The sequence below is a fragment of the Neofelis nebulosa genome, chromosome 5 (genome assembly GCF_028018385.1).
Source record: "Neofelis nebulosa isolate mNeoNeb1 chromosome 5, mNeoNeb1.pri, whole genome shotgun sequence".
NCBI classification, from domain to species: domain Eukaryota; kingdom Metazoa; phylum Chordata; class Mammalia; order Carnivora; family Felidae; genus Neofelis; species Neofelis nebulosa.
In genome coordinates, this window is record NC_080786.1 from 16,567,921 (window position 1) to 16,588,091 (window position 20,171).

General features: G+C 40.5%; 1 long non-coding RNA gene and 1 other non-coding gene across 3 annotated transcripts in view; both read right to left on the bottom strand.

Annotated features, from left to right (window-relative positions):
* LOC131511730 (uncharacterized) overlaps window positions 1-20,171 on the bottom strand; it is a 356,942-nt gene that overhangs the window by 321,174 nt on the left and 15,597 nt on the right. The gene's annotated exons all lie outside the window — the stretch shown is intronic.
* LOC131513266 (U6 spliceosomal RNA) lies at window positions 4,613-4,721 on the bottom strand. The gene has a single exon (XR_009262496.1). It is a non-coding gene; the product is annotated as a U6 spliceosomal RNA (small nuclear RNA).

Here is a 20,171-nt window from a genome sequence, read left to right on the forward strand (position 1 = left end):
ATAACTAAGTGAAGGTGGCGACATTTCTGTGGAAGGAATTTGCCCGCAGGTCTGAACAGCCACGCTAACTATCGAGGTTTTGGCGCCATCGTGTGGCCGTTTAGATTTATCCACTAAAAACTAAGTGCCACTGTCACCGTTTCCAATCTGTTCTCTTCCAGGAGACAAAAGATAATTATAATCAAACTACTATCTGACTTATAAAGTTACCTCACTACTTTGCAACCAATTTTCGACCAGCCTTGTGGAATGCCGTGGCTAAATGTCTCCTGAATCTTCTCTCTTCTGCTCTCCCACAGCCAGCACCCTGGTCCAGGCACCACATCTGTTTCTCTGCAAATCTCTCTCACAGCCTCCTAGACCGATCTCCCTGCACAGACTCTTGAGTCCCTCCAATTCATTCTCTACTCTGCTGCCACAGTTATTTGTGTTAACACCAAACTGATCATGTCACTTCTGAATCTACCTAAACCCCCACTTCAGTAACATCCCACTTCTCCTAAGAAAAATGTCCCAATCCTAACATAGCCCACAAGTCTCATAGAGCTGTCCAACACAGCAGCCTCTAGCCACATGTGGTTCTGAAACCCCTGAAATGTGGCTGGTGCAAATTAAATGCGATGTCAGTATAAAATGCACCCCAGACTTTGAATACTTCAAACATTAAAAAAAAAAAGAATGTAAATTATCTCATTACTAATTTTTATAGTGATTATATGATTATATTACATGAAATGACAATACTTGGTATAGAATGGGTTAAATACAATATAATTTTTGATGTTTACTTATTTTGAGAAAGACAAAGACAGAGTGTGAGCAGGGGAGGGGCACAGAGAGGGAGAGGTAGAATCCCAAGTAATCTCTACGCTGTCAGCTGTCAGCGTGGAACCCAACACAGGGTTCGATCCCACGAACCACCGTGAGATCAATGACCTGAGCCAAAATCAAGAAGAGTTGGATGCTTCACCGACTGAGCCACGCAGGTGCCCCTAAATACAATATAGTTTCAACTTATTTTCACCTGATTCTTTTTACTTCTACAGTGTGGCTCTAAAACCTCAGGATACAGTGAAGCAAACAGGAAAAGTCCCTTTCCCTGTGGTGCTTACAATCTCATGGGAGAAATAGGGCATAAACAGTATATATCGCAGAGTATGTAAGATAGTGACACACGCTAAGGAGAAGGGAGATATGAGGCACGCAGACAGGCAGCTGAATTTTACATAAGTAGTTTTAGGCAAGGCCTCACTGAGTAGGTGGTTTTGAGACATAGGAAAAGTGAGAGAAGACACCAGGAGGCAAAACATTACAGGCAGAGGAAACAGCAAGGGCAAAGGCCATGAAGCCAGCGCAGACCTTGTTTATTTAAGAACTAGCAAAGACATCAGTGTGGTTTAAGCTCAGTGAACAAGGGGAGAAGGGGAGGTCAGGGAAATACCAAGAGCCAGACCATTTAGACTCTCACAGAATGTACTAATAAGGACTTTAGCTGGGAGACAGGAAGCTACCCAAGACTTTCAATACCGCATTTACGCTGACTCAGAAAATCTATCTGCAGCCCTAGCTCTTTACCTGACTCACACCTGGATATATAACCACTCGATGTCTTCTCTCGGCTGTCTAAAAACTCTTTCGGATGTTACCTAGACAACCAGACAACACTGATTCCTGATATGCCACCCCTCCATGCCCCGCCCAAACCTAGATTGCTAAATTGGATCTACATAAGCCTATTCAGCACTTACATACAAATAATTTACGGTAAAAGGCTTCCAGTTTCTGCTCCCAGATGCAAAAAGATTAGAAATCATCACGCTTACATTCCAACAAGAAACAGCTGAGCAAACTGAAAATCAATGGCTTTCCTTGGACCCATCACAGAACTGAGGTAACAAGGCAGTTAACACCCTGTAATCTGGAGAGACAGATGCATGCAGTGACTTACAGCCAAGACCTGCTCACCAGGAGGAGAAGCCACTGGAGTCACAAACTGGTAGCCTCAGGGTCCCCATGGTTGCTACAATTACAGAGAATTTGACTCCTAGGCAACTGACAGGTGTCAAAGGCTTTTCCAAGTAAGGAATGAAACCCGAAGTAAAATATCTACAGAAGCCATGAAATCTAAAAGACAGGTTTGACTACATAAAAACGAAGAAGTTCTGTACAACGAAAGGGGAAAAAGTTAAAAGATAACTAGAAAGTCGGAGGGAATTATTAGCAGCAAAGGTATCAAAAGTTCAATGTCCATAATACATAAATAACACCTACAAATCATGTTTTTCAAAAAGACAACCTGAGTACAAACAGGTATTTAGAAAAAAAATAGTTGTATTTGGGGAGAATCTAGCAGATTAAGAAAAAATGTTAAGAGATAACATTCAGTATTAAAGGAACACGGATAAAAAGGCACCGTAAAACAGCACTGGTAGGAGTACATTTTGACAGCATTTGCCAAAATATTAAACATGCAGACTTTTTGAGCCACTTCTAGAAATTAGTAAGTGAATATATAGAAATACAGGTATAAAGGGGTGCCATGGTAGCTCAGTTAGTTGGTTAAGGGTCCAACTTCAGCTCAGGTCATGAGATCATGACCTGGTTCGTGGGTTTGGGCCCTGAGATGGGCTCTGTGCTGATGGCTCAGAGCCTGGAGCCTGCCTCGGATTCTGTGTCTCCCTCCTTCTCTGCCCCTCCCCACTCACACTCTGTCTCTCTTTCTCTCTCTCACTCTCTCTCCCTCTCTCTCAAATAAATAAACATTTTTTAAAAATTTTTTAATTAAAAAAAAAAGAAACGTCATGCTTCGTTAAAAAAATTAAAAAGAGGGGCGCCTGGGTGGCTCAGTAGATTGAGCGTCTGACTTCAGCTCAGGTCATGATCTCACAGTCGGTGAGTTGGAGCCCCGTGTCAGGCTCTGTGCTGACGGCTCAGAGCCTGGAGCCCGCTTCAGATTTTGTGTCTCCCTCTCTCTCTGCCCCTCCCCACTCATGCTCTGTCTCTGTCTCTCTCTCTCTCTCTCTGTCAAAAATAAACATTAAAAAAAAAATTTTAATAAAAATAAAGAAAAAAGAAATGTATGCATGAGGAAGTTCTTGTTACATTGTTTCCAACACAGAAAAATTGGAAACATTCTAATATTTGCCATTAGGAACTGCTAAGAGTAGGTATACCCATTCAGTAAGGTTCTATGCATGTGATAAAGGCCTGTTGTAACTCATCTACTGCCTTAAGAAAATGTCCACAATTTGTATTTAAATAACAAAATCATGATAAATATTCAGAGACTTAAAACAAAGTACTTAATGTATGTATTCAAGACCTCTTTTATGGTCCCACAATGAAATTTTACAGTTTTCTTCCAAAAGGACCTTTACAGTTTTAGTTAAGTTTATTTCTGCATGGTTTATGTCCTGTAATGCCATTATGAATGGAACGTATTTTTCTATTCTATTTCCTATATAAATTTCTATACAGTTTATATAAAATGTATTAATACTTTTACATAAGAAATCTCCTGATTTTGTATGTTAATTTATAATTGGGCTTCTTAACGAATCATCTTATTGTTTCTAGCAGTTTCATTTCCTACCCCTTCTATTTTTTAGATTTCCTTCTCCACACCCCAAGAGGAGCTGTTAAATATGATTGCAGTTCAGGGGAATTTTACTGCTAAACACCTGGGAAAAGAGAGTAGGGAACCATAAAATTACACATATTTGGAAAGAAAACAGTTTTACAAAATCAAGTAAGTAACTATGTGGTCTGTGAACTAAGGTTCCTAAAGTTGGTCTCCATCTAGGCCACGGTATTGTTCACATACTTGTTAAGCTTTCTCCAAATGAAACTTGGGCAGGAGCACAGTATGTAAAAACTGTGCTGGTCTGACACTGCCATAAAAATTACTCTTTTTGAGGGGCGCCTGGGTGGCTCGGTCGGTTAAGTGTCCGACTTCGGCTCAGGTCAGGATCTCACAGTCTGTGAGTTCGAGCCCCGCGTCGGGCTCTGTACTGACAGCTCAGAGCCTGGAGCCTGTTTGGGATTCTGTGTCTCCCTCTCTCTCTGCCCCTCCCCTGTTCATGCTCTGTCTCTTTCTGTCTCAAAAATAAATAAATGTTAAAAAAAATTTTTTTAAAAATTACTCTTTTTGAATCTATGGGGGTCCCAAGATAACTTTTGGACACAAATAAATAAGGCATTTGCTACAGTCCTAAAGGCATGTTCTATGATCAACATATTCTAGGCTTTGATTTGGCTTGAAGGAACCAAAAGACAATGTTTTAAAATATATTTTAGCCAATTCTTGAAAATCCCTACCTGTTGACCTTATAAACATACCACAGTGAGTGATTAAAATTTCAGTGTTTCATGGGGCCCCTGGGTGGCTCAGTCTGGTTAAGCGTCTGACTCTTGGTTTTGGCTCAGGTCATGATCTCACAGTTCATGGGTCCGAGCCCCACACTGGGCTCTGTGCTGGCAGCACGGAGCCTGCTTGGAATTCTCTCTCTCTCCCTCTCTCTCTCTGCCCCTCCCCGACTCAGGCTGTCTCTGTCTCTCTCAAAAAAATAAACTTAAAAACAAAAATTTTTAATCCCAACGTTTCTGCTGATTTTTTAATATGAAACGCTTCACGAATTTGTGTTGTCATCCTTGAGCAGAAGCCATGCTAATCTTCTCTGTATGGTTCGTTTTAAAAGTGCACGTGCTGCCGAATTGAGCACTGTTTCTGCCGATCTTATGCCTTTATGAAGATTATCAATTTAAGAAAGGTCTTACTCTGTACGCCCACAGCCGCTTCTCCAGAAGTCAGGAAAGTCAAATCAAAAGTGGAAAGAAAGCAAAAAACTTCGAAAACGACGTAGACCAAGGATAGGGCTTTACAACAATGGGGCTTTCGTCCGAAACTGTGCCTGGCACAAATCATTCTTCCAGTTCCATTTACATAATTGGCTAAGCTGAGAGGTCTGCCGTCTGGCAAGCACTCACTTATAAATTTGGTTCTTTCAGTCCTATGTCAGGTAGAGGAGGCAGCTGTGCTGTGGAACTTCTCTTACTCTCCTGGCACACATCTATGTGTGCTTGCATAAAATTCCATCTGCTGGTATATGGAGGGATTTTAATTGCAAGACCGCATTTGGTGAGTGGATGAGATAATACGCCGAAAGTTTTCCACATGATGAAATTACATCTCCCAGCATTACCCTTTTTCATTAACTGACTAGGCTAAACTACATTGTTTCTGAGCAAAAGCCTTTCTCCCCAAATCATGTTTTACAGCAGAAGGAGCTGTCATGCTCTGAGCAATCACACTGACCAGAAGGCTTTCTCTACAGTAAAGCCTGTCACTTGCTAGAGCCTCTATAGAAAGTACAGTATGGCACAGGGATTAAATGAGTATCTTTGGTAACTGCCTTGTCATGATTGGTATAAAGAGAATAAATACACAGTTGAGGGAAATTACAGCTATCCAGACGTACACTACTGAATTAGCTTAGCCTCGACTGAACACACTAATCATTTTCTCCTTAACATGCCTGCTTTCGCTTCTCTTTCTTACAAGTTAATTGTACCCCCGACCCCAGGCTTAGGCTACACTCTAGCTTTCTGTATGGGTTTAAGTCTGGATTTGCAAGCTACAGAATTCAATACCTCCTCTCACAGCCAGATGAGGTACGTTAAGTTCTATCCGTGCGTCCATTTCTTCCTCCCACTGCCCCTGAATATGCTGAATATTTGTTTTATGCATCAAGTATTGCTGATGAAATGTCTGATATCATCCTGATTTTCTTTCCACTGTAGGTAATCTGTCTTTTATCACCGGTAGTCTTTAGGATTTTCTTTCCATCCCTCGTGTTTTGAAGTTTCACTACAATATGTTAATTTTTGTGGAAGGGATAAGGTCTGTGTGTCCACTCATTTTTTTTGACATATGGATCTCCAATTGTTCCAACACCGTTTGCCAAAAAGATTATTCTTTCTCTATTGAAGTGCCTTTGGTCCTTTGTCAAAGATCTGTGGGGTCTATTTCTAAGCTCCCCATTCTGTTCCATTGATCTATGCTAATCAATGCTATCAGTTTGCCCTACAAAAAAGGTCTGCAAATATAAACTCCCACCAACACTGTTTTATGTTGACCTTTTATCCACATCCCCATCAACACTGAATGTTATCTTTTAAATTCTTTTCTAATCTACTAGACTACTCCCTTCAAAAAAAAAAATCTTTTTTTTTTCAAAATGCCTGCTTACCCTTTAATGTCTTGGGTGACATTTTTAAATTTTTTAATGTTTTTATTTATTTTTGAGAGGGAGGCCTCGAGTGGGGGAGGGGCAGAGAGAGAGGGAGACACAGAATCTGAAGCAGACTCCAGGCTCTGAGCTGTCAGCACAGAGCCTGACGCAGGGCTCGAACTTGTGAACTGGGAGACCATGACCTGAGCCACTTAACCTACTGAATCACCCAGGCATTGGGTGACATTTTTAAATTATCTGTTTACATGTGATACATTGACCTTTCATTACCAATTTGTAAATAGCTCCTTCCAGTTTCCTAGTTACCTTTTAACTTTTTTTTTCCTTTGATTGTACAGAAGTTTTTCATTGTTATGTAGACAAACACATCTTTTAAATTTTTATTTCATTTCATTTCATTTTAAGAGAGAAAGCAGGCATGAGCAGAGGAGAGGGGCGGAGAGGGGGACCTAAGTTGGGCATGGAGCCCGATGCAGGGCTCAATCCCATGACCCTGGGACCAGGACATGAGCCGAACTCAAGAGTCAAACACTCATCCAACTGAGCTGCCCAGGTGCCCCGACAAACCCATCTCTTAGATTTCATGGCTTGTGTAAACATTTTACTTCCAGGTTTCATTTCTGACTTTAAAAAGCCTTTGGCACCTGCCAGGTGCCTAAGAGTCAAATTCTCAGTCTAATCATAGCAACCATGTGGAACCTGTGGTTTACATATTTTCATCTGAAATTTTTGCTTTCTCATCTCAACACTCTAATATTCTTTTTTAACGTTTATTTATTTTTGAGACAGAGAGAGACAGAGCATGAACGGGGGAGGGTCAGAGAGAGGGAGACACAGAATCTGAAACAGGCTCCAGGCTCTGAGCTGTCAGCATAGAGCCCAACGCGGGGCTCGAACTCACGGACCGCGAGATCATGACCTGAGCCGAAGTCAGACGCTTAACCGACCGAGCCACCCAGGCGCCCCTCAACATTCTAATATTCTTAACATTGCTTTACATTTGACCTAGCTAATACATCTAATACCACTTCAATTAGTGTTTCTGTCGTGCAGAAAAGAAACCCCCAGCACAAAGTAGGTAAAAATAAAAGTATATTCCACTCCTAGGTATAAAGCCCAAAGAACTGAAACCAGGTGTTGAAACAAAAAACAGATGTTTATAGCAGCACTATTCACAAAAGCCAAAAGAAGGAAACAACCCAAATATCCATCAAATGATGAATGGATACACAAACTGTGGTACATCACACACTGGAATAGTATTCAGTCATTACTAGGAATGAAATATTGATACCCGCCACAACCTAATGAACCTTGAAAACATTATGCTAAGTAAAAGGAGCCAGATGCAAAAATTCACATATTGTATGATTCCATTTAGACGAAATAATCAAGAATAAGTAAATCCCTAGAGACAGAAAGCAAATGAGTGGTTGCCAGGGACTGTGGGGAGAGGGTAATGAAGACTGACTGCATAACGAGTATGGGGTTTCTTTATGAAACGATAAAAATGTTCTGAAAACTACATAGAGGGAATGGTTGCACAACATGTGAACATACTAAATGCCACTGAATTGCACACTTAATTTCTTTTCAGTTTACTTATTTATTTTGAGAGAGACAGAGAGAGTGCGAGTGGGGTAGGAGCAGAGAGAGAGAGAGAAAGAGGGAGAGAGAGAGAATCTCAAGCAGGCTCCGCACTGTCAGTGCAGAGCCAGAGGTGGGGCCTGAACTCACGAAACCGTATGATCCAGACCTGAGCCAAAATCAAGAGTCGAATGCTTAACCGACTGAGCCACCTAGGCACCCCTGAACTGCACACTTTAAATGGTTAAGTTTATACTATGTGAATTTTACCTCAGTTCTTCTTAAGTACAAATAGATAATAAACATTTCCTTCTAAGGTAGGGATCGTAATTTCTACCTACTGTAAATGCCTGTTATAATGCTTAGATGATACACAGAAAGTTAGAGCATAGTACAAATACAGCATGATCAAATATATCATAATCATGATTATTTTCCTCTCTAGGACAGATTTTGCCTTCCTTTCAAAGCTTCTCAGCTGTGGTTTGTCATTCGTAAATCTGTTAGGACAACAAATTGCTTCGTTTTCACCACTGCCCTGCTTGAATTTCAATAAAAGGAAGGTCATGGTTAAAATTCTAGCCCATCTCTGTCCCTGCTCCAATTAGGAGCAGGCAGCTGCTGTTCCTACTGACTGGATTACAAACTGTGGACTCAAAAAAAGCACAAAAGGCAGTAACTGTGAGCCTCTTCTCTAAAGAAGAGTTCACTTTGATGTTGTTGTTTTATTTTCTTATTCAAAAATAAAAATTTTTTAAATATGTATATATATTTTTTAATATTTATTTATTTTTTAGAGAGAGACAGAGACAGAGTACAAGTGGGGGAGGGGCAGAGAGAGAGAGAGGGAGACACAGAATCCGAAGCAGGCTCCAGGCTCTGAGCCGTCAGCACAGAGACTGACGTGGGGCTCAAACCCATGAACCGTGAGATCATGACCTGGGCCGAAGTCAGATGCTTAACCGACTGAGCCATCCAGGTGCCCCCAAAATTAAACATTTTTGAGCACCAACTATATGTCAGGTACTTGGAATACATTTGCCAACAAACCAGTCAAAACGCCAGTTCTTGTGGAGCTTGCCTTCTGTAGAGGGAGAGAGAAAAAATCATAAAAAACTTAGTAAGGAAGCAAATTTTGTAGTATGTTAGAAGGTGATAAAGTGCTACGGGAAAAGGGAAAGGTGATGAGCATCAAGAGTGTAAGAGGGTAACATTTCTAATAGGCGATCTGGCTGAGCTTCCTTGGGAGAGTAGTATGTGAACAAAGATGTTAAGGAACAAAGAGACAGATCTCTAGGAATCTAACACTCATCATGCAGAGTGCTTGGGGCAGGGCCTCGGCAGATGTCCTAAGGCAGAAGCATGTGAGAGCCTCAGCACAGAGACCAGTGTGGTCAGAAAGGAATAAGCGATGGGAGAGAAGATGGAGATGAGATTAGAGGGGTAAAGGGAGAAACAGATCACATCCGTCCTCCTAGGTACTTGGAAGGACTTTGGTCATGAGCAAACAGCAAGGTTCTGAGCAGAGGCCTGGCTCGTGTCCAGCTTGACTGCTCATTACTCCAGGGGGGGGTTCCCTCGATGACGCTAGCTCAACATACCACCTAAGTCATCTGCTTCTTGTGCCCATTTCGGAACCTTCTTAACCCTGCCTCTTTAGCCACTTTCACAGTTACTAGCTCTTTGACTTCCTTTGTCCCAGAACAAGTAGAGCATATGCCCTGCCTTAAGCTGCACCAAATACCATGTGCTTTCTGCCCAGGGATCCCTTTGAGGCCAAACCAAGATGTCTTCCAAATCACTTGGAATTCTTTTTTTTTTTATTTTTTTTTTTAATGTTTATTTATTTCTGAGGCAGAGAGAGACAGAGCATGAATGGGGGAGGGTCAGAGAGAGAGGGAGACACAGAATCAGAAGCAGGCTCCAGGCTCTGAGCTGGCAGCACAGAGCCCGACACGGGACTCGAACTCACAAACCGTGAGATCATGACCTGAGCCGAAGTCGGTCGCTCAACCGACTGAGCCACCCAAGCGCCCCTCACTTGGAATTCTTAATCCAGATGTACAAGGAAATGGGTATCAGCGAAGCCCCTCGCGACCATGGGGAACAGAAGTCAAGGCATACGCTCCTCCCTCTTGCACTGCCACCAAGAAAACAGTTCTTAGATGCACTGCATAAGACTCCGCGTGACATCTCACTGGATCCAACACAAGATGCCTCTAGTGCTGGTCCAGTTCAATCATCTACCCCTGTATTGACTTACTCTTTTCCAGTTTCATTTCTCCATCCTGTATTCCTGTTCCCTGAGACCATATTTCCAAATAAATTGACTTCACACAAACATATCTCAAGTTCTGCAGGAACTTGAGGGAAATTAGGGGAAATCCAACCCAAGACACCTCCCTACACTTTCAAACTATGCCCTTATTCCTCCAGAGTGCAGTCCCCTAGAATGTGGTGCCCACCTGGAATGTCAACAATTGTCACACACACACACACACACACACACACACACACACGGCCTTGACTGACAGCTGGTTCTACGCTGGCTGCCCCTTTAGCTCCCTCTGTTCCCCACAGCCAGGAGCAGAAATTGAATCCAGAAACAGGTGGCCAGCAGATTGTGAAAGGCCTGGGGTGCCATGCCCAGAATTTAGGCAGAAGAGATTCATTAGATATTTTTAATCAGGGCAGGAATGTGATCATATTTTGGAAAAATAACCAATGGCAGTGTAGATGGTAGATGGGAGGAAGAAAGTCTGAAGCCATGAAGCAAAGTAAGTTTAAGAATATACACTCTGGGGTGCCTGGGTGGTTCAGTCGGTAAAGTGTCCAACTTCGGCTCAGGTCATGATCTCATAGTTCGTGAGTATGAGCCTCGCATCGGGCTCTGTGCTGACAGCTCAGAGCCTGGGGCCCGCTTCAGATTCTGTGTCTCCCCCTCTCTCTGCCCCTCCCATGCTCTGTCTCTGTTTCTCAATAATAAATAAACATTAAAAAAATGTTTTTAAGAATATACACTCTGAATAATCATTAGTTTCTCCTCAAAAGTGATCATCTGCCAATAATGCTGGACACAGAAGTAGAGCGAGGGCCCCAGGGGAATGGTAGATGTAACCCTCCCAGTGGGGTCCTCCTGTGGAGGGGTGGGTTGCCCTGGGTTGAGAGCAGCTTATAATAGGTGCAGAGGAAGGCTAACAGATAAGGGAACATGGTGATTGATGTAAGGATGTGGTTGAAGGATAGATCGTGGACTCAGATGGGGAAGGTACAGAAACCACACAGTGCACAGTCTAAAAGAATCAAAACAGTCAAAAAGTGGTGGTTTTGAGAAGGGACAAAAAGGTGAAACTTTAAAATATCCATCTTCTTAATTACAATTCTAAGTGGAAGGTTTGGCATAGAATACATGGATACTAATCACTCTGATGAAGTTTGGGGATTATTGGTGAATTTCAAGGATAATTGGACTGAATATGCAATGAAATTCAATTCTGCTTAACTGATGGGAACTAATGATCTCATTTCAAAGTCTAAAGTGAGAATGGACAAAAACTTTCTATTAGTTCAGCATAAATATTAATATGGGGCCATGGGTACAAGGCTAGAAAAATGAGGCCAGAATCACAGCCCTAAAATTAATTAGAATAACGGTCAAAACTAAATGCTATAACATTTATAAGAGTTTATGAGACTGATGCAAATATAAGTAAACTAACAATCTTTTAAGACAACTTTAAAAGTAAATTTAGTTTAGGGGCCCTGGGGTTGCTCAGTCTGTTAAGCATCCAAATTCAGCTCAGGTTAGTTTGTAGGTTTGAGCCCTGCATCTGGCTCTGCCTTCAGATCCTCTGTCTCCCTCTCTGTGCCCCTTTCCTGCTCATGTGCACACGCTCTCTCTGTCAAAAATAAATAAACATTTATAAGTAAATGAATAAGTAAATAAACAAATTTGGATTATCAATTTGGTAATTTTTTCTTTTTCTTAGTAATTTAACTTTTCCATTTTCTTTCTGTAATTGAACAACTAATCACTCATCTTCATTTTAACTATTAACATGATTTTTGGGGTGCCTGGGTGGCTCAGTCGGTTGAGCGTCCGACTTCAGCTCAGGTCATGATCTCGCAGTTCGTGAGTTCGAGCCCTGCGTCAGGCTCTGTGCTGACAGCTCAGAACTTAGAACCTGCTTCAGATTCTGTGTCTCCCTCCCTCTCTGCCCCTCCCCCACTCGTGCTCTCTCTCTCTCTCTCTCTCTCTCTCATGCTCTCTCAAAAATAAATAAACATTAACTATTAACATGATTTTCATATACATGAAAAACAAATAGCCAAGATAAATGCAAAACCCAAGATGGGAATGAGGTCTGTAAACTAGCAAGGAAGTTTTTGCTTGTTGGGTTTGGTCTTTTACTTTCATCTAATTATAATGGATGTATGAAATCACTTCCACTAAATTGCATTTATCACCTTTAAAAAAAATCCAGAAAAATGTATCAAGGCTTAGAAAAATCACAAATCAATATAGGTACCAATAAAAAAAATTCAATAGCCAAATCCCACTATATCAATTATCTATTGCCACATTAATGCTTTGTAACAAACACCCACAAAGCCTCATTGGCATCCGCAGACAACCTGTTAGTGTTCACAGAACTGCGGATGGGTTGTCGGTTCTGCTGACCTTGCCGGGCTCACGCAGGGGCCTGCGGGCTGGATGAGGACTCTGATTCAGTTAGAGCTTCACTGAATACGTTTAACTGGGCTCGTTCTGCTTTCACTCTCCCGGAACCAGCAGGCTGGCTCGGAATGTCCTTCTCATGGCGACGGCAGCACCTCAATTGCAAAAACACCTTTGGGACTCTGCTTGCACCACGTTTCTAACATCCCGTTGACCAAAGCGAGTCACCAGAGCCCAAAGCTGGGACGTGGCACCCTGCTCACAAGGAAAAGTGCTGGAAAGTAACATAGCAAAGGGGACAGATGCAGTGAGGAGGCCAAACATCCAGACGCTGGGACAATCCACCATACCCATTCTTAAGAATTTACCCAAGGAACTGTTTTAAAAGGATAAAAGAACAAAACCATGCTCAGGACTATTTATTAAACACAGATTATAATATGGAGAAATTAGAAATGTGCATCGCCATGAATAGATGCCTTGTTAAGCACATCATGATACAGGAAAATGATCATGTGTACCGCTATTAAAATCAGTGTAGATCCTTTTCCTCTTTAAATGGAAAAATATCCACTACATGCAGCAGATGGGTGTTAGAGGAAGGAAGCAACTTTCAGAGTAAAATGAATGGTATGAACACATTTATGTAAAATGCATACATATTTCCACGTGTTGTATGCATATGAAATATCTCAAATAATGTCATCTGTAGTTGTCTCTGAACTGTTGAGTTTCAGATGCTTATTTCTTTCTCTGTATTATTTGAATTTTTTATAATGTGTAATTATTTTACAGAAGTAATAAAATAGTCAAAAAATAATAAGTAACTCATCTTTAAGGTTAAATACAGGGGAAAACAGATCTTTCTTCTCAATTTTATTCCTGATTCATTGTCAAGATTTAGATTGGAAGTCCTAATTTTTATCCACAAAAAAGAGAGTTAATATTCATTTAAAAACAAACTTTGGGGCACCTGAGTGGGTCAGTTGGCTAAGCACCCAACTCTTAATTTCCACCAGGGTTGTGGGATCGAGCCCCACATTGGGCTCAATGCTCAGCATGGAGCCTGCTTAAGATTCTCTCTCTCTCTCTCTCTCTCTCTCTCTCTTTCTCTCTGCCCCTGACCCCTGCTTGCTCTCTAAAATAAAATAAAATAAATTACTTTTTTATTAACTGGATAGAAAGTACAAGGATATGTGTTATTTATGCTTATACTCCTTTGTGTCTTAATTATTTTGTATTAAACATTTTTGAAAAATTTTTAAGCCAAACTTGTTTCACTATTCAATGTATTTTTATCACAAATGCAATTTTTTAACATTTTGTTCATATTTTTAGAAAGAAAGAGAGAGACAGAGACAGAGCATGAATGGCAGAGGGGCAGAGACAGAAACACAGAATCTGAATCAGGCTCCAGGATGTGAGCTGTCAGCACAGCGTGGAACATGGAGCTCAAACTCACAAACTGCAAGACCATAACCTGAGCCGAAGCTGGACACAACCAACTGGCCACCCAGGCACCCCACAAATGCAATTTTTTTTTATTAGTCTGAAACTTGATGTCCAATAAGGAAGATGTTTCAATTTGAAACTATTTTCAAGGGCGCCTGGGTGGCGCAGTCGGTTAAGCGTCCAACTTCAGCCAGGTCACGATCTCGCGGTCCGTGAGTTCGAGCCCCGCGTCAGGCTCTGGGCTGATGGCTCGGAGCCTGGAGCCTGTTTCCGATTCTGTGTCTCCCTCTCTCTCTGCCCCTCCCCCGTTCATGCTCTGTCTCTCTCTGTCCCAAAAATAAATAAAAAAAAAAATGTTGAAAAAAAAAAAATTTAAAAAAAAAAAAAAAAAAAAAAAAGAAACTATTTTCAATAATATGCTGGAATCCTCTAAGAAATAATCACTCATTTAATAAAATAATCACTTACTGAATTCCTACTGTATATAATGTACTGTATCAAAGGCTTTGGGAGGCTTTTTTAATGTACATGACAAAGAATCTACTGTCAAAGAGCCATAAGTTTCATATTCTGAAGAATACTCTCTAAGTACAAAATGCTATGAAGAATGTCTAACTCTAAAATTACCTAAGTATCGGGGCGCCTGGGTGGCTCAGTCGGTTGGGCGTCCGACTTCGGCTCAGGTCACGATCTCACGGTATGTGAGTTCGAGCCCCGCGTCGGGCTCTGGGCTGATGGCTCAGAGCCTGGAGCCTGTTTCAGATTCTGTGTCTCCCTCTCTCTGACCCTCCCCCGTTCATGCTCTGTCTCTCTCTGTCTCAAAAATAAATAAACGTTTAAAAAAATAAATAAATAAAAAATAAATAAAATAAAAATAAAATTACCTAAGTATCAAAGCTACATTTCATAGAGAAGATCCATCTCATCTATTGGACACTCATGTTAGCATCGCTGGCCTGAAATGACCACACAGGTGTTCCAGGCCCATGCTTCTACCAACTTGAAACTTTGCTCCAAAATCTATGGACGGTCATATCGCTTCTCGGCCTTTTGGCTAAGATCAAGTGCAAAATCTATGGACGGTCAATAGGCAACTTTATGCCCCAATTGAAGCATTCTGGCTACAGGGCACCAAATAGAATGTATACTAAAGAAAAATAACAAAAAGAGTGGTATTAAGTAGTAAGCCTAGTATGGTGATCCAAAACTGGCCAATATCCCAATGTGACTATTCACCAAGACTACTTAAAGCTCCTGAGAATGGTTTGTCGAAAGAATTCAATGTATACAACTTGGCCTGAGCTTAGTGTGACTGTGCACACAAATTCAGCTGCCACATTTTCAACTCATTGCCCTCCACTTTCCACCAAAAATAGGGATTCCATCTGTATGTTAATAAGCACTGCAAGAACTTTGCAGCATTACCAAATGCCAAATTGCAGCCAGATTTCCTAGTAGGATACCGAGTTGGTGATACATTCACTTTAGTTCTTGAATACTAAAAACCAATTGAAGGCAATATTTGCTGCCTTCCAACTGTTGTTACTCCAAACTCCTATAGTTCGTATTTTCAGTACAACTGCATTTACACGTTGATTTACGTTTAAAGCATTTTCATTCATTACATTCCTTCATTGATCATATATTCCTTAAAGACAAGAAGAGTATCTATTAATTTTTGCAGCCCCAGAATCCATACCACATCGTCTAGTAATGTGCCAATAAATGGCTTCTAAATAAGTGAAAAAATTCTAATGCTATTTCTATTTCTAAGCAATAAAAATACATCCGATGAGATAAGATTAAAAGAGCACTGGACTTGGAGTACAGAGACGTAGTAGACACTGTCGGTTACCAAAACACTTTGCAACGCTATCATCTTTTATAGCAAAATCTGCCTCCAGGGATAGAGACTAAAAGTTCCAGATATTTCCTTTGCCTGCCTCTCTTGTTACTGGGGTTAAAAATATAACCAAGTTCTAGCCAATGAGATATATGAAGAAATGTCTGGAGAATTATTTCTTGGAAAGATGTATCTCCTAACTAAAGAGAGGAAGAAAGAAAGAATGTAAGAGAAGAAGAAAAAAGAGAGAAAGGTGGACAAAATCAAGAAAGAAAGGGGAAGGGGGAGAGAGAGAAACAGAATGAGAGAAATAGACAGGAAAGGAGGACAGAGGAGAAAAAAAGAAAAGGCAGAGGGAAAGATGGAGAGAGAGAAAGAGGTCTCCTATTTTTCTCTTTCTGCCTTAGATTGATTCTGTTCTGTGAAGATGTGATGTTTGGCGCTCCTGTAATCATAGTGTGGCCTAGAGGGAAAGGTCAAGAGAATCAGAGACATCAGTCTAGCTCCTTGAACTAACCTGGAGCCATTTGTTTCCAGTCTTCTTTTAATGTAAGATTATTAAATGTCTTCTTTGTTTACACCACTATTAGCCAAATATACTGTCATATGTAGCCAAAGGCATACTATTTGATGCAGAAGGTGTAGGTTTAAGTCCCAGCTCTGCCACTTACTGTCTACATAACCTTAGAAAAACTTCTCAATATCTCTGATTCTCTGTTTCTCTACCTATCATAACCTTACTGAACAGGGATGGTATAATGAATGGGGAACCACTGAGGACAGTAAACAGCTATAAAAATTAATTGCAAGTTGAAACTAAAGGTATCCTCATATTTTTCAATGACTGTTGACAGATCATGTCCTCAAATCTCAAAATCAACAGGTAAAGAAAAGCATACCATAAAAACAAAATCAAAATCTGCTGACAAACAGAAGCAATTAAATTTCTTATATCTCTAGGTTATCTTTTTATCAAAAAGAACTCCCAAGCCTCATTTGACCAACTCCAAGAATTGTGCTTTTCTCCCCACAAAAATACTATAACATGAGTTTAAACAATATGACTTTTAGTCTTCTTAAAATATGCTTAGGGGTGCCTGAGTGGCTCAGTTGGTTAAGTGTCCATCTCTTGGTCTCAGCTCAGGTCTCGATCTCAGGGTCATGAGTTCAAGCCCACATTAGGTTCTGCACTGGGCATGAAGCCTACTTAAAAAAAAAAAAAATATATATATATATATATATATATATATATATACATATATATATATATGTATATATATATATACACACATATACATACACATATGTATATAAAAAATATATATATGTATACATATGTATGTATACATATATATATGTATATATGTTTAAAGTGGGCAAGAGACATTTTTCTGGAACATAATTATAGCAATATGGACTAATTACAGGATAAATCCAAAGGCTGTTTTTCCTATGACAGGTTGCACACTTACTGTAGATAATGGCTCAGTCACTTACAACAGCATATAATTACTCAGCATTTACAGCTAAGTACTCTATATGCCTTTGCCAAATGAAACCATGCAAATACTAAAGAACAGACTTTAGAAGAGTAAATGGAGGAAAAGCGTAAGTGTTTTACTTTCAGGTTGCCTAGTCTATGATTTAGGATGATTTGGTATTCTTAGTTGCACATATTTGTGTGGGTAAACTCCAGGCAGCTTCAACTCAAACAAGCAGAGGCGCAGCTCAACCTGCCTTAAGTGAGAGGCTTGTTAATCACAGCAGATAGTAGTAACTACTATTTTATCTACTAGACATATACACTTTCCTCTCTCCTTTTTCTGGCAACAAACTTTCCCCACTAGTCACAGGCTTAGGCCTCATAAACAAAATCAGTGAAGTGCAACACCCTCCTGACCCCAGTGTTTGGTAACGTGCATGTGACCCAAGAAGGGCCAATCAGAATCCTACTCTGGATTTACTATATGAATGTTAAGAAAAGTTCATCTCCATCAGAGAGAATCAGCTCAGCACATAGAACTGAATAACTAGTTTCATTGTTTGGGGCAATCCTGGGATTGCCAATAACCGGCAGGTTGCCAATCCAAATAACTTCTGGCAAAAAAAATCACTGGTTAACCCAAGGACGTGACTCAATTGTTCCTCCAGATGATAGCAAGCAAAAGGTGGGTGGTAAAGTAAGCTGTCGTCTGAATGCAGGTAGAATTTAGGAAAGACTTGGATTAGCTACACCATTAGAACACTGATTAACATAACAAGCAGAAACAGACAGTAATTGAGAGTAAAGGTTAGTCAATCCAAAGAAGAATCTAGAGCAGCACTATCCAACAGAAATATCACGTGAGACCCCTATGTAATTTTAAATTAGTAGATATATTTCAGAAAGTAAAATTAAAGGCGAAAATAATTTTAACAATATATAGCCCAAATCTTATCATTTTAACATATAATTGATATTTGAAAATTATTAGTGAAATATTCTTTTTTTTAGTAATAAGTTTTGAAATCCCATGTCTATTTTATTTTTTTATTTTTTATTTTTTTTTTTATTTATTTTTGGGACAGAGAGAGACAGAGCATGAACGGGGGAGGGGCAGAGAGAGAGGGAGACACAGAATCGGAAACAGGCTCCAGGCTCCGAGCCATCGGCCCAGAGCCCGACGCGGGGCTCGAACTCACGGACCGCGAGATCGTGACCTGGCTGAAGTCGGACGCTTAACCGACTGCGCCACCCAGGCGCCCCTCCCATGTCTATTTTAAACTTACAGCTTATCTCAATTCAGACTAACCATATTTCAAGTGCTCAAAGGCCACATGTGGCTAGTGGCTACTATATTGCATAGTAAGGTCTAGAGAATAAAATATCCAGGTTTATAATTTTAGGTGGCAGCTCCCTATTATCCCTTGGATCTGGGAATCAAGGTGATTTCCTCTAATCCAAAGACTCACTTACCAATATGATAAATAAAAATTCAATCTTTGATATATTTTTAAATGTTTATTTATTTATTTCGAGAGATGGAGGAGGGGCAGAGAGAGAGAGGGAGAGAGAGAATCCCAAGCAGGCTCCGCACTGTCAGTACAGAGTTTGACATGGTACCAGATCCCATGAACCGTGAGATCATGACCTGAGCCAAAATCAAGAGTCAGACGCTTTACCGACTGAGCCACCCAGGTGCCTCTCCATCTTTGATATTTTAAATGGCAAATTCAAAGATTACATGTGGGAGTGGTACACCCCCATAAGTGCCAAGAGCAAAAACACAACCACGAGTCATCTATTCTGCACCTGCCCCCAGGTTGTTGAGCTCTCTCTTGGAGAAAAACCATATAATGCTGAGTGTTGGTATCATTACAAATTCAAGGCTTCAAACCGCAGCTGGAAACTCAGTATTACCGTTAAAAAAAAATCCTGCCCCTGATCATTTCCCTTTGCCATTGTCCTCAAAAACTATTTCACACTTTTACCATTTTCCTTCAGTCCACTGCCTTTAAATACCACCTTCTTCTGTCATTCCTCTATGGGCAACTCCAATCTTCATAGAGGAATGAAAGTCTCCTTCATTTCCTGACACCTGTTTTCCTCCTTCAAAGCTCAGGCTTCAATCTTTATCAATCTCTTTTGGCCTCTCATCTAAATCTAATTGCAGTCACCTCCCACCTTTGTCAGGGCTTTTTCTCTATCAATTACACCACCCCTTGCATATTCAACCTCTCTTCTCTGCTTCCTCTTTCTCTTCAGCATCTAAAGTTCAAACTTCTATTGTATTGAAATTATATAAAAGCAATTATTGCTGCTGCTTGCTTTCTCTGCATCCTTTTGTAGCAATCTAGCCTCCTTACTCCATTAAAACTGTCCTAAGATCATCAGATACCTCCTCCTGGAAAATCCAACACAGCATGTTCTATCTTTATGTTATTGTTTCTCAGCAACATTTGACCCAAGTTGAGCACATCTGGTGTATTGAAAATCTTTCCACACCTGACTCCATGACACCAATAACTTCTAATTCTTCCTGTTCTGGTTTCTGACAATTTCTTTGCAGTTTTTTCCCCTTTGCCTATTATTTAAATGTTGTTCCTTCAGTATCAATCATCTACCTCTTTTGTTTTCCACATGTGGTCCATGGACCAGTAGCATTGCCATCATCTGGGAGTCTGATGGAAATTCAGAATCTTGGACCTCATTCCAGACTTTCTGAATCAGAATCTGCATTTGAACAAGATTCCTAGGCACAACAGGCACATGAAACTTACTAAGGTCCCACAGGCACATCTGATCTCATGTGTTTAGATAAAGGGAAGATCATGAAAGAGAAGTAATCATAAAAGAACATGTTGGAGTTGAGGTTGAATT